The following is a 12,167-nucleotide window of genomic DNA, read 5'->3' on the forward strand; positions in this document are numbered from 1 at the left end:
TGAATGACGAAATCTCTTAAGGCTAATCATGCGGGGGGGAGGGAGTTAGTACAATCTTGGTTCTGTCTGTCCTTGCTTCTGGTAGGGGATAAGAAGAATAAGAAAATATTGACTAACACCTACAACAAAATGGTTGACGGAGCTATATGGGATTGGGGAGTTTTAAGGGTTAAACAGCATTAATTTTTCCACTTTAGTGTTTGCTATTCATTTATAAGTTCACTGCAGATAAACAAGCGCCAAGATCTAAACAAGCTGATAATGCTTATATAGGAAGGTTCGTATTAGCCAACTGTGTAGGCTTTTTTTTATAGTGTGGTATTAATAAAAATACATGTGGGTTGGTATGGCTTGCCTCATTAGCAGCATAGCAGTAACTTATGCGCCAGCCAGCTTTCCCCCCCCCCCTCTCTCCTGCATACACAAGTAAAACTGCTCTATATCCCCACAAAGCATGTCGCACGTAATAAGCCTCTGCTTCTGATCCATCTTGCTTTGGGTGTTTCATCAGATCTGCAGAAGAAACAATCAACTCAAGTACATAAAAGCAGAGACAAAATCAGCTACAACAGAGATTAATAGAGGCTAGGGATGGAGACACCTCTGCGGCCCTCCAGATTTTGGACTACAATTCGCAGCACCCTTTATGATTTAAGAATGTCAGCTGAGGCTGCAGGAAATGGTATTGAGCACAATTAGATCAGGATCATCCTAGAAAGACTATTAGGAACTGTCCTTGGGCAAAACACAAACAACTTTGTCCTCTGACATCTTCCTTTCTTTACACCAGGGGCGTCCAACCTTTGTGACTTTAAGACTTGTGGACTTCAACTCCCAGAATTCCCGTCGGCCAAGCTTGGACACCCGTCTTGCACCTTGTCTAAGGTCATCCAGAGCCTTGCTTATTACAGATTGCTGAAAAGAAAGCATAGCACGGTCATCACAAAATAGGAAGCGATGGGAAAGATGACAACGGCTTAGTGTGATCTGCTCAGCGAAAATCAGAGATTGGGTTAATAAACGCCTGAATCTTGGCAATGGTGGTTGGGTCAGGGGCGGAAGATGCAGATTTAACCTAATCTGGTTTATTTAAGCAAGGAATCATGGTTCATTAAATCACAGTTCAACGCAAGGGAGGAACCAGGGCACTGATTTTCTCAACTGGCAATCCACTAAGTCAGGGGTTCCCAACCCCTGGGCCATGGACCAGTACCGGGCCGCGGCATGCCAGCAACCGATCCGCACAAACAAGCAAAGCCCCATCCGCGGAATGCAGGCAGCACACAAGACCACGCACTCTCCGGTCCACGGAAAAACCTCTCTCCACGGAACCGGTCCCCGGTGCCCAAAAGGCTGGGGACCTCTGCACTAAGCCAAAGTCAGCTTGGTTTTCCTTTTTCACAGGGCATGTACAGGTGGTCCTCAACGTACGACCATAATTGAGCCCAAAATTTCCATTGCTAAGCGAGACAGTTGTTAAATGGGTTTTGCCCCCTTTTACGACCTGTCATTCCACAGTTGTTAAGAGAAGCACTGTAGTCTTTAAGTTAGAAACACGGCTGTAATGCAAATCTGGCTTCCCCCCATTGACTTTCCATGTCAGAAGGTAGCAAAAGGAGAACACATGACCCCAGGACGCTGCCACCGTCATAACTGTGAGTCAATTGCCAAGCGCCTGAATTTTGGTCCACAGGGACGCTGCTATGGTTGCAAGTGCGAGAAACAGTCGTAAGTCACTTTTTTCAGTGCCGTTGTAACTCTGAATGATCACCAAAGGAACTGTTGTAAGTCAAGGGCTACCTGTGTCCATAGTCATGATGGTTTGGGAGTGGAAAGGAATGAAAGGATGCTTCCCCCAAGGAGGGTTAGCAAACAACAACATGATAACAAACTTTTAAGACTTGCTGGGTGGGGAATTCTGGTCGCTGAAGTCCACAAAACCTAAAGCTGCCGAGGTTTGACAGCCCTGAAGTCTTGGCACGCTCTCCTGGATACTAGCAGTGCGTGGTGGGCCTTGCATGCAACAGCCGGGCTTTGACAGACCGTAGATTTCCCTCTCTGAGGCTGTGTCAGCCTGTTCAAAGCAGCATTGTTTTTATCGCACATTGACAGCCAAGAGAAAAAACACCAGGGTTGAGCCAGCTACATCTCTTCTCTGAGATCAGCTGTGCTGGCGCTCACGATTCAGCCTTCGAGAAACGGCTCCCAAAATTCCGCGCAAGAGCAAGCAAGGTGTAAAAGACAAGCGGTACAGCCAAGGCAAACGTAGCAGCTCTGTAAAAGTCTTCGGTGGGTTTTGTAGCTGAACTTTAAAGGGCAGCAAAGTGAGAGGGAGCAGATCCGATAAGTTGAGGGGGAAAAAAATGCCCTGTTTCAATTAAGTAGCAAAAGAGGACTGCCACTCAACGGTGGCTTTCTCAAGTTATCTTCAGATCTATCAATAAATACTAATCTATTTCCTGCCCATCTTTTCCTGGTAGGTTGCTACTACGAATGGTGCTGAAAGGAAAAAAACGTGTTTAGTCAGGCTTTTGCAGTCTCTCCTTGATTAGTTTCCATCCATTATTTCTTGTCCTGCCTTCTGGCGCTTTGGAAAATAGATTGACCCCCCCCCCTCTTCTTTGTGGCAGCCCCTCAGATACTGGAACACTGCTATCATGTCCCCCCTCATCCTTCTCTTCATTAAACTAGACATACCCAATTCCAGCAACCGTTCCTTATATGTTTTAGCCTCCAGTCCCCCTAATCATCCTTGCTGCTCTTCTCTGCACGCTTTCCAGAGTCTCAACATCTTTTTTATATTGCAGCAACCAAAACTGGATGCAAGAATCCAAGTATTGGCCTTACTAAAGCACATCTAAGTGAGTGTCAGGAGCAAGAAATCAGGAGTTTCAAATGAATATATAGGCTTATTTTACGCTGAGACTCTCTACGACAGGGGTGTCAAACTGCCGGCCCGCAGGCTGGACGCGTCACTGGGAAACCACGCCTACCCCATTGCTGGCAATGGCGAAAAAGCTCCGCAACGTCACGTGATGTCACGTGATGTCGCGGGTTTGACATGTCTGCTCTACAAGAATCTGAACTACTAACGGTCAAAGCACATTAGATCAGAATCAATGGAATTCAAGCTGGGCTGGATTTAGATCTCCTGTGGGCGCGAAAGGCCTCCAGACTAATGACGCGTTTGACCCCTCCCTCAGGCTGGCAGGGGGGGCAGGAGCTGGGGCAAGGAAGGGAGCTCACTCCATCACCTGGCGCTCGGGTCTTGAACCCAGGCTGTCAGCTTTCTAGCTGACAAGCTCAGCATCTTTAACCATATACAGCCACGTGTTAAAATGGCATACCCTTACTTCTGGAAGAAACAATGAAATACGTCTGATAAACTTTAATGATGCATTAAGCCAACAAACACCAGAACCAGACTCAATCCAATCTGGCAGATGAAACAATGTCAGAGAAAAAAAAAGTTTTGAGATGCTTTGTTGAATTTTGAACAATTGTGTCTAAATGCTCCCATTTTTCCTTTAAAAAAGGGAGGGATAAAGCTAATTGTTAAGTATCAATCTTATTAAATGGAATTATTTTACGCTTCTCTCTCTAACCTCCAACCCCCCTTATCCATTGTCTGGAAAGCTGAAAAAATTGTAAATTTTGCAAGCAAATTAGATGTGAGAGTCTTTCCACCCATCTCTAATATTCATCCTGGGTGTATTACTGACTAAGGCTTTAAACACTTTAACGGCACGAGATTGTTTCAAAGGACAAAGAGAGCAGATGTTAATAATCCAGCTAAAAAGGTAAGAGAAGTCAGACCAGCAACTTAAAATGTGGCATGTTCTGAAGCAAAAGAACGTTGCCAAAATGTCCGTTTACAGAAAGCTAATGTTTACATGAAAGGGATGCGGTGGCTCAGTGGGTTAGGACGCTGAGCTTGTTGATCAGAAGGTCGGCAGTTTGGCGGGTCGAATCCCGAGTGCCACGTAACAGAGTGAGCGCCTGTTTACTCGTCCCAGCTTCTGCCAACCTAGCAGTTCGAAAGCACGTAAAAATGCAAGTAGAAAAATAGGGACCACTACGGTGGGAAGGTAACAGCGTTCCGTGCGCCTTTGGCGTCTAGTCATGCCGGCCACATGACCACGGAGATGTCCTCGGACAAGCGCTGGCTCTTCGGCTTTGAAACGGAGATGAGCACCGGCCCCTAGAGTTGGAAATGACTAGCACGCATGTACGGGGGAGCCTTTACCTTTACCTTAATTTTTACATAGAGGAAATAACTTGGGCACCAGCTATAAAACAGAGCATCTGAACAGGAAGAAATGGGGATCTCATTCATAACATTAACCACTTTATTAAAACAACAAGCCAAATTCACTTTAGGGGAACAAAACATTCTCTAGATGAAAGGTAATGTGTCTAGAGCAGCGGATCCCAACCTTTTCTATACCCTACACTCAGTGGTGGGATTCAAATATGTGAACAACCGGTTCTCTTGTGTGGGTGCCGCTTCCAGAAGTCCATTGTGGGCCTGGGCAACAAAAATTAGCTACCGGTTCTGCCGAACTGGTGCGAACCGGCTGAATCCCACCGCTGCCCGCACGCCTAGAATGTTTCTGATATATTCTTGCACCCCTTACCAAAGTTCGAAATAACGGCAACGAATTATGCATACACACTACAATTTTGAAACTTCTAAACCCAAGTTTTCGCACCCTCTGGAATATCGTCTCGCGCCCCCAGGGGGTGAGAAACCCTGGTCTAGAGTCTAAAAGGTAGCAAAAGGAGGTGAGAAGTAGACAGCAGAAAGGGCTGTAACAATTCAAAATATAACTGGACTTTCTTGGGGTTTTGTTTTGTTTTTGTGTTTTTTTTGCCTTGAAAACGTTTCACTTCTCATCCAAGAAGTTAGAACTGAAGAAGCTGCTTGGATGAGAGGCGAAATGTTTTCGAGGCAAAAAAACTAGGGAAGTCCAGTTGCGTTTTGGAAAAAGCACCTTTGGGACAATCATGACCTGGATAATGGAGAATCTCCATGGACAATTCAAAATATACACTTGGGAGTCACATTTCCAAATGCTGCGTCGTAATTAGAAATGAACTATTCTCCGCACGAGAAGGACTTTATGCAGACTGTCTCCTACTCTGCTTGTTTTCCTACAACACTACTCTGTTGACCTATGGAAGTCGCCTCGACTAGAAAAGAGTTCCAAAGTTTACAGGCAAGCTATTAACAAGCTTCGCTCAGGAGCTTACGCAAACTTGATAAGGGGCCTCCTTGACGACCTTCAAGACAGATCTAAGCAGAGAGACAAGCTTGGTGAAGGTGCCCATTCAGACAACTCAGTCTCAATTTGTCAACTGCTTTATAGGCTAAGCCTGACACCGAGCATTCAGGCTGTGTTCAGACTGTGCTCAGCATCCAAAAGTTGCCGTTTCAGAGTTTTAGAGACAGTCCCAAATTAAAATTGCAATTGCAATTTTAATGAACTCCGGCATTGCCATTCCAGCCAGCTTTGGCTGACATACAAGCCAGCATTCATTAAAATAAACACTTCTAACCGCTGAAACCCTCAGGAGAAATCCCAAGACGTAAATTGCTTCTCCAGGGAAATGCTGTGCTATCAGGGACTTGCGTGCAGGACCATCCAGATCAGCTGGCTTTGCAACCTATTAAATTGCCCTCTCATCCATTTCAAATTTAAGCTCAAGAACATCGGACACACCTTGGAATTCTCCGGTGGAATATAGAGGTAGAGCTATAAGTCAACACCATATCAGTTGGAGAAAAGATTGAGTTAATCAGTGACTTCTGCTAGCAGCTTCACAAATGTTCAAGAGCACTGGAGACGGAACTTTGCAGCACATCTCAAAAGCTATAAAGCGGAACAGAATCACGTAATGCTTTATTCTAAAATTAACCATTCAAGAAGGACTGAATCCACAGTACTGTGCCTTCTACACTGGGCTGAGAAGTAAGCATTTACTAATGTATCTTGAAACTTATCTCCTGTAACCCAAATTAATTGAGTCTGTTAAGTCCACGGTAACTGCTAATTGCACAATTCAAATGTAATGAAGTCAGGCACTATTTATTCGCACTATTTGAGATCAATACACCTCTGGAAATCCAAAAGACTGTTTAAAAAAGGTAGCAGGATTTCCAGGGAAGAAATGGCGAGCAGGAGCAGAGACTACGGTTGCAGCCAAATGAAGAGCTGGCGATTGGAACAGCAAATGGGCTGATTATAACGGACCGAAGGTGCAGATGGATTTCAAATCAGATTTTGAAATTAATTAATTAGAATCCTCCCCGTGGGAAAATGCTATTGTTTGGAATTCTTAAAAAGTGATAGGATGAAACTTTGAAGGTTGGTCACTAGAGGGAACCAAAGGGAATCAAAGATTACAATTAAAGCAGAAAAAGAGTTAAATTTGAGTTACTAATAGAAAATGGAGCAGTATACTTTAATTCGGACATATTGACCGATGTTTATAAACAATGGACTCAAAAGTTAATTCCAAGAATGTCTGCCATTATGGGGAGACTTTGTTTAAAAGATGTTATGGGAGAGGAATAAGCTTTACCAGACAAAAGTGAGACTGATCTGAAATTGGATTTTAAAATAACAGGCTATAAGAATGATATGGAAAAAGATGTTGCACTGGACATACAAGTAAAAGTGACTGTTGATCATTAAAAGGGGCATACAAATAACAAAACACAAGAGCGACCCGGATAACTTTCATATACTAGACTTGCAAAAGAGACTTATAAAAGTTTTGAACATTATTATTTTTTTTGAGAAAAGATAACAAAAAATGAAAAGAAACCAAACTTCAGGACATTATGTTTATTTATTTATTTATTATTATTTATTAATTTTATTTGTATACCGCCCTTCTCCCGAAGGGTGAACAGGGCTCTTTAAGAGATTAAAGATCAAGATGTTAAAAGGAAAGGTGACAAAGTTGTTTTATTTGATCAAGGTTAAAACAGGTGGGTTGCTAAACTCCGGTAATCCTTGATTTTGCTGACTAGGTTTTAAGAATCTGTTTATAAATAAAGAGATGAAATATGGGAAGACAAGAAAAGACAGTAGATTACTAAAATTCTCTACTTACTGTAAAGGGGAGAAGTAATTTCTTTGTATATTTTTGTTTCTGTTTACTAATGTTCTTTTCTATTTTTCTTCATTTTCTATTTTTGCTATTCTTTTAATTTTTCTTAGTTTGCATTAGTATTTATCTTTTGAATGGTAACATTTAACAAAATTACTTTATATGATAAAGAGATAGCAGCTCTTCTCGGCCTACGAGTGAGGCTGCTGAGAACAGTATCAGTCACACTGACTACCATTAAGTATTATAATTTCTATATTCATACAAGATAAGCAGTTTATCTCAGTAAACCTATAATGTAGACTTCAAAGACCATCCTGAACAGATATGGCATGAGGGTGATAGGATCTCAAACTAGATCTTTCAAGGTAATTCACTGGACCCCTTCTTAGCTACATCTGTCTTCATTTGATGTCCTTCTGCGGCAACCGGGGTTTATGTAATGCATAAATAGCTTTAGCTCCAGCTTTTCAATTTTATTTCCCAGTTCAAATAATTCGGTATGTCCTAATTTCCTACCTGCTGTCCTACATTTGAGAGGGCTGGTTGAAAGAGGGTGACGTTTTCATCAGGAACCAAACTCTGCAACGCAAACCGTGTTGAGTAATAGGAGACGTTCCCCCTTATTTCTTTCTTTCCCAGAAGACTCTGTAACACGGAAAACAAAAAATATACTTGCTGGGCTGATTAATTTCTTGCTCCATTCTCAAGAAAAAAGAAATAAAACGTGAAATACGACGAGCAGAGCATGCAGAAGAGATCCATTATTTCGCCGTGAGTGAATCAAAAATAAAGGTGGTGGGGCACAGAGGCCCAGGCAAGTCTCCCAAGTGATCAGCTGCAAATGAAGTTATATCTTTCTTTTTTTTTCATTGAATTTTACCATGCCCTTCCTCCACGGAGCCCGGCAACATCTCCCTTCTACATTTTAAAGTTTCGACAACCCAGGGCGATGGACGAGATTGAGACAGAGTGTTGGATCCAAATTCCTCCAGGGTTTAAGCAGCGATTTGGACTTAAGACGCCAATCTCATTAGAATCACATTTCCTTCTGGGATGACAGCCACAATTGCCGTCAGAAAAAGGGAGTGTTCAATCAGGGTCACTATGCGTGGCCAAGCTCCTTTCCAATAAATAACACAAGGTGGCCAGGTTTTGTAGTGCGTGAAAACCAGCAGTAACACAAACGACGGGCCACACAGCTAGGCGTGAGCATCAGTGAAACCAAACAAGGTCAACAACCTCATGTTCCTATCAGAAGAAAGGAGATGGTTCCACGTGGATTACTCTAATAGTATCGGGAAACGTAAATTAAATCTATGGATTCCCTACCGGGGATCCAGAGACCGGGGATCTCCTGTATTTTGGAATTTCAGCCATTTCCTTTGAGAATGGATGCCAAGGTCACGCAAGAACCTCAACTTTTCCCAACAGGTAGTAAATTGCCTTTTGGGCAAATGAAGCCAGACACAAGTCCTCATACTTTATGAGTTCCCATCACTTGTGGATTCTTGTTGAGACAGCTTTGAAAGACTAGCTGCTTCCTGACAGCCAAGATAAGCAAGCCAGAGACAGATTGGTAACAGCACGAAGGGCAACAATTCTCAACTTCCGCAAAAGTACTCCAAAGGCATGAAAGTCACGGCAGAGGAAAAGAGCTCTCATCCCCTTACGGAAGGACAACTGCTACTTCAGGAAACAAAGCGAGCTGAAAAGGATGGGCACTGAAAGCCAAGGTCATTCAGAACCATCGGAGTGAAAAAGTGTATTTCATCCTTACAGTTCAAGTTAGGCAGACTATCGTACAGGTGTGTTCTGTACCAGCCTGCTACCGGCCCTGCAGAAAAGGCAGGGACAACCCCTTTTACAAGAAGGCAAGAGGCTGGAACTAAGCCTGCCAAATTTATTAACATAAAACAGAGCAAAACAAGACATGAACCATGAAACAGGAGCTATTCAAGCGGTTGCCTTCAGCAAACCAGCCCTCCCACGCATTCCCCTTTTATACAGTTCAGGGCGTGGCTTCTCTCTGCCTCCTTCCGAGGTGCCCCATTGCCTTCCTCTGTTTACTCCTGATTGACTGCCTCCTGCGTCGGGCGTCCTTGAACAGGGCCAGCTGTGGGTCATCTTCATCCACGCTGTCAGGCTCACACAGCTGGGTCTCCGTCGTGACCAGGTGGGAGGGGCCTGGCTGAGGGCTCTCATCAGCAAGCTCTCCAACCCCCTCAGCAAGCTCTTCAACACCCCCCTCCTCCTCTGAGTCGTCCGACCCAACTGCCGAACCCACAGGCTGACCCTGAATCACAACAAGGTGATGCAGAGTTGGAAGGGACATTGGAGGTCTTCTAGTCCAACCCCCTGGCCAAGTGGGAGACCCTATAGCATTCTGGACAAAAAGCTGTCCAATCTCTTCTTAAAAACCTCCAGGGATGGACCACCCACCACTTCTGAAATAAGCCATTCCACTGGTTAATTGTTCACGCTTATAGGAACTTTCTCCTTAATTCTAGGTTGCTTCTCTCTCTCTCTTTGTTAATCTGTCATCCGTTACTTCTCGTCTTGCCCTTAGGTGCTTTGGAGAAGAAGATGTACCTCTCCTCTTTGTGGCAGCCCCTCAAATTCTGGAAATCTGCTATCATGTTACTCCTTAGTCCTTCTCTTCACTGGACTAGACACTCCTAGTTCCCACAGTCATTCATCGTATGGTTTAACCACCAATCCCCTAATCATCTTCGTTGGGCAAATGTTACTGTGGGGACATTGGAAAGAGGCTAGATTCCACTTCCACCTCTTGAAGTTCAACCACTGTTTTTACTCAAACTGCGAAGGAGATGGCAGGGACTCCTGCACACATAACACATAAACTCATGTTCCCGATCCCGTTTTACGGCCATCCACTTAAAACTCAGGCATCTCCTCCAAGCTCCTTGTGTGGGCTAGCTGGACCAAGGCTCTTCTTTGCTCCCATAGCAACAGACACGTTCCCGACAGCAGCCCACACAGCATGGCCCCCAATGTTTCCTAAAGTGAAGTGCGAGGGCAAACAGGCAATAATAATTGCACACTCCAGCATAGAAGGGGAAATGGGAGACATGGGAAAGTAAAAAACAAAACAAAAACCTCATCTCATGGAAGCACGAATCTTCCAATCTGGACACTGCGGGATGCAAGGCTGTAATCTCAGTTAAATGCACAGGCGTGGAGATGCTCATTCAGGCCAGCTTTTCAGCCTTCAAAGCAGGAGTATCAGTCCCACCGGTCTTCAAACTTGGGAACTGGAAGACCTGTGGACTTCAAGTGCCAGAATTCTCCAGTCAGCATGGCTGGCTGGGGAATTCTGGCAGTTGAAGTCCAGGAATCTTAAATGCTGCCAAGTTTGGAGACCCCTGGCTTATTGCAAGCTGGCCTTGTGATGGCCTTTCCATTTTATCGATTACAATTTGTAAAAGGTAAAGGTAAAGGTTCCCCCGCACGTGCGTGCTAGTCGTTTCCGACTCTAGGGGCCGGTGCTCATCTCCGTTTCAAAGCCGAAGAGCCAGCGCTTGTCCGAGGACGTCTCCGTGGTCATGTGGCCGGCATGACTAGACGCCAAAGGCGCACGGAACGCTGTTACCTTCCCACCGTAGCGGTCCCTATTTTTTTACTTGCATTTTTACGTGCTTTCGAACTGCTAGGTTGGCAGAAGCTGGGACGAGTAACAGGCGCTCACTCTGCGACGCGGCACTCGGGATTCGACCCGCCAAACTGCCGACCTTCTGTACTCCTCCTTTATTTGTGTACAATTCCAGGCGGCATACGTAATACTCCCGCTTCCAATTTTTGCCCCATCTCTGAAAGATGTAGTGTAGTAGTTAAGATGCTGGCCTGGAAACAAGGAGACGTTGAGTTCTAGTCCCACCTTTAGGCACGAAAGCCAGCTGGGTGACTTGGAGCCAATCACCAGGAGATGGTGAGTTCTAGTCCTACCTTAGGCAGGAAAACCACGGAAACAATCGTCCGGAGACTGGGAGTTCCTAGTCCCATTTTAGGCATAAAAGCTAGCTGGATGACGTGAAGCCAATCACCAGGAGATGCGAGTTGTGGTCCCACCTTAGGCACAAAAGCCAGCTGGGTGATTTTGGGCCAATCACGCTCTCTCAGCCCAATCCACCTTGAAGGTTATTATTGTTGGGAGGAGAAGGGAGTATTATGTACAAATAATAATAATAATAATAATAATAATGATGATGATGATGATGATGATGATGGAAGGGACCTCGGAGGTCATCTAGTCCAAGGAAACTCTATACCATTCCAGACAAATGGCTGTCCAGTCTCTTCTTAAAAACTTCCAGTGTTGGAGCAGTCAGGGCTTCTGGAGGCAGGTTGTTAATAATAATAATAATAATAATAATAATAATAATAATAATAATAATAATAATAATAATAATAATAATAATAATAATAATAATAATAATAATAATAATAATAATAAAGTTGGAAGGGACCTTAGAGGTCGTCTAGTCCAACCCCCTGCTCAGGCAGGAAACCCTATATACCATTTCAGACAAATGGCTGTTCCAGTCTCTTCTTTAAAACTTCCAGTGTTTGGAGCATTCACCGCTTCTGGAGGCAGGTTGTTCACCTTGAGTTACTTATACAGTAATAACGGTGGGATAAAAAATAAATAAATCTTAGCCACCATACCAAACTGGCTCTTCTTTTTGTATTTTAGAAGGATTTTTTTTAATTCTCAGCACTTACAGGTTTTTCATTACTCCAGCCCCAACTACCTGACTTTTCACCAGCACTGTAAACAGATATAATGAAAAATAGCCTTTTAATTTTGTTTTTTTTACGCCACAAACTCTACGGATACTAACAGCTAAGGGCTGTTGCTGGAGAACTTATAGACTTTGGGGAGGGTCTCTCTTTTCTGGAAGTCAGCAAAACATTTACATTTAAATGGTTATCCTGGGTCTGCGTCTGAAAAACGTTGTACAGCATATAAATGCGGAGGGAATGTTTATAGCCACTGCAAATCAGCGGCAGATTCTGAAAACAAGGCA

At 44.0% G+C, this 12,167-nt stretch overlaps 1 protein-coding gene across 6 annotated transcripts in view; it reads right to left on the reverse strand.

Annotated features, from left to right (window-relative positions):
* CAPN15 (calpain 15) overlaps nucleotides 1-12,167 on the reverse strand; it is a 109,671-nt gene that overhangs the window by 82,333 nt on the left and 15,171 nt on the right. For 3 of the 6 annotated variants that reach the window (XM_081338371.1, XM_081338370.1, XM_081338367.1), the window contains exon 2: nucleotides 7,639-7,767. The exons of the other annotated variants lie outside the window; for them this stretch is intronic. The gene's annotated coding sequence lies outside the window, so the exon portion shown is untranslated. The remainder of the gene's footprint in view (nucleotides 1-7,638; nucleotides 7,768-12,167) is intronic. 6 annotated transcript variants of the gene reach the window in all.

Source organism: Vipera berus (genome assembly GCF_964194415.1).
Source record: "Vipera berus genome assembly, chromosome: 13".
NCBI lineage: Eukaryota > Metazoa > Chordata > Lepidosauria > Squamata > Viperidae > Vipera > Vipera berus.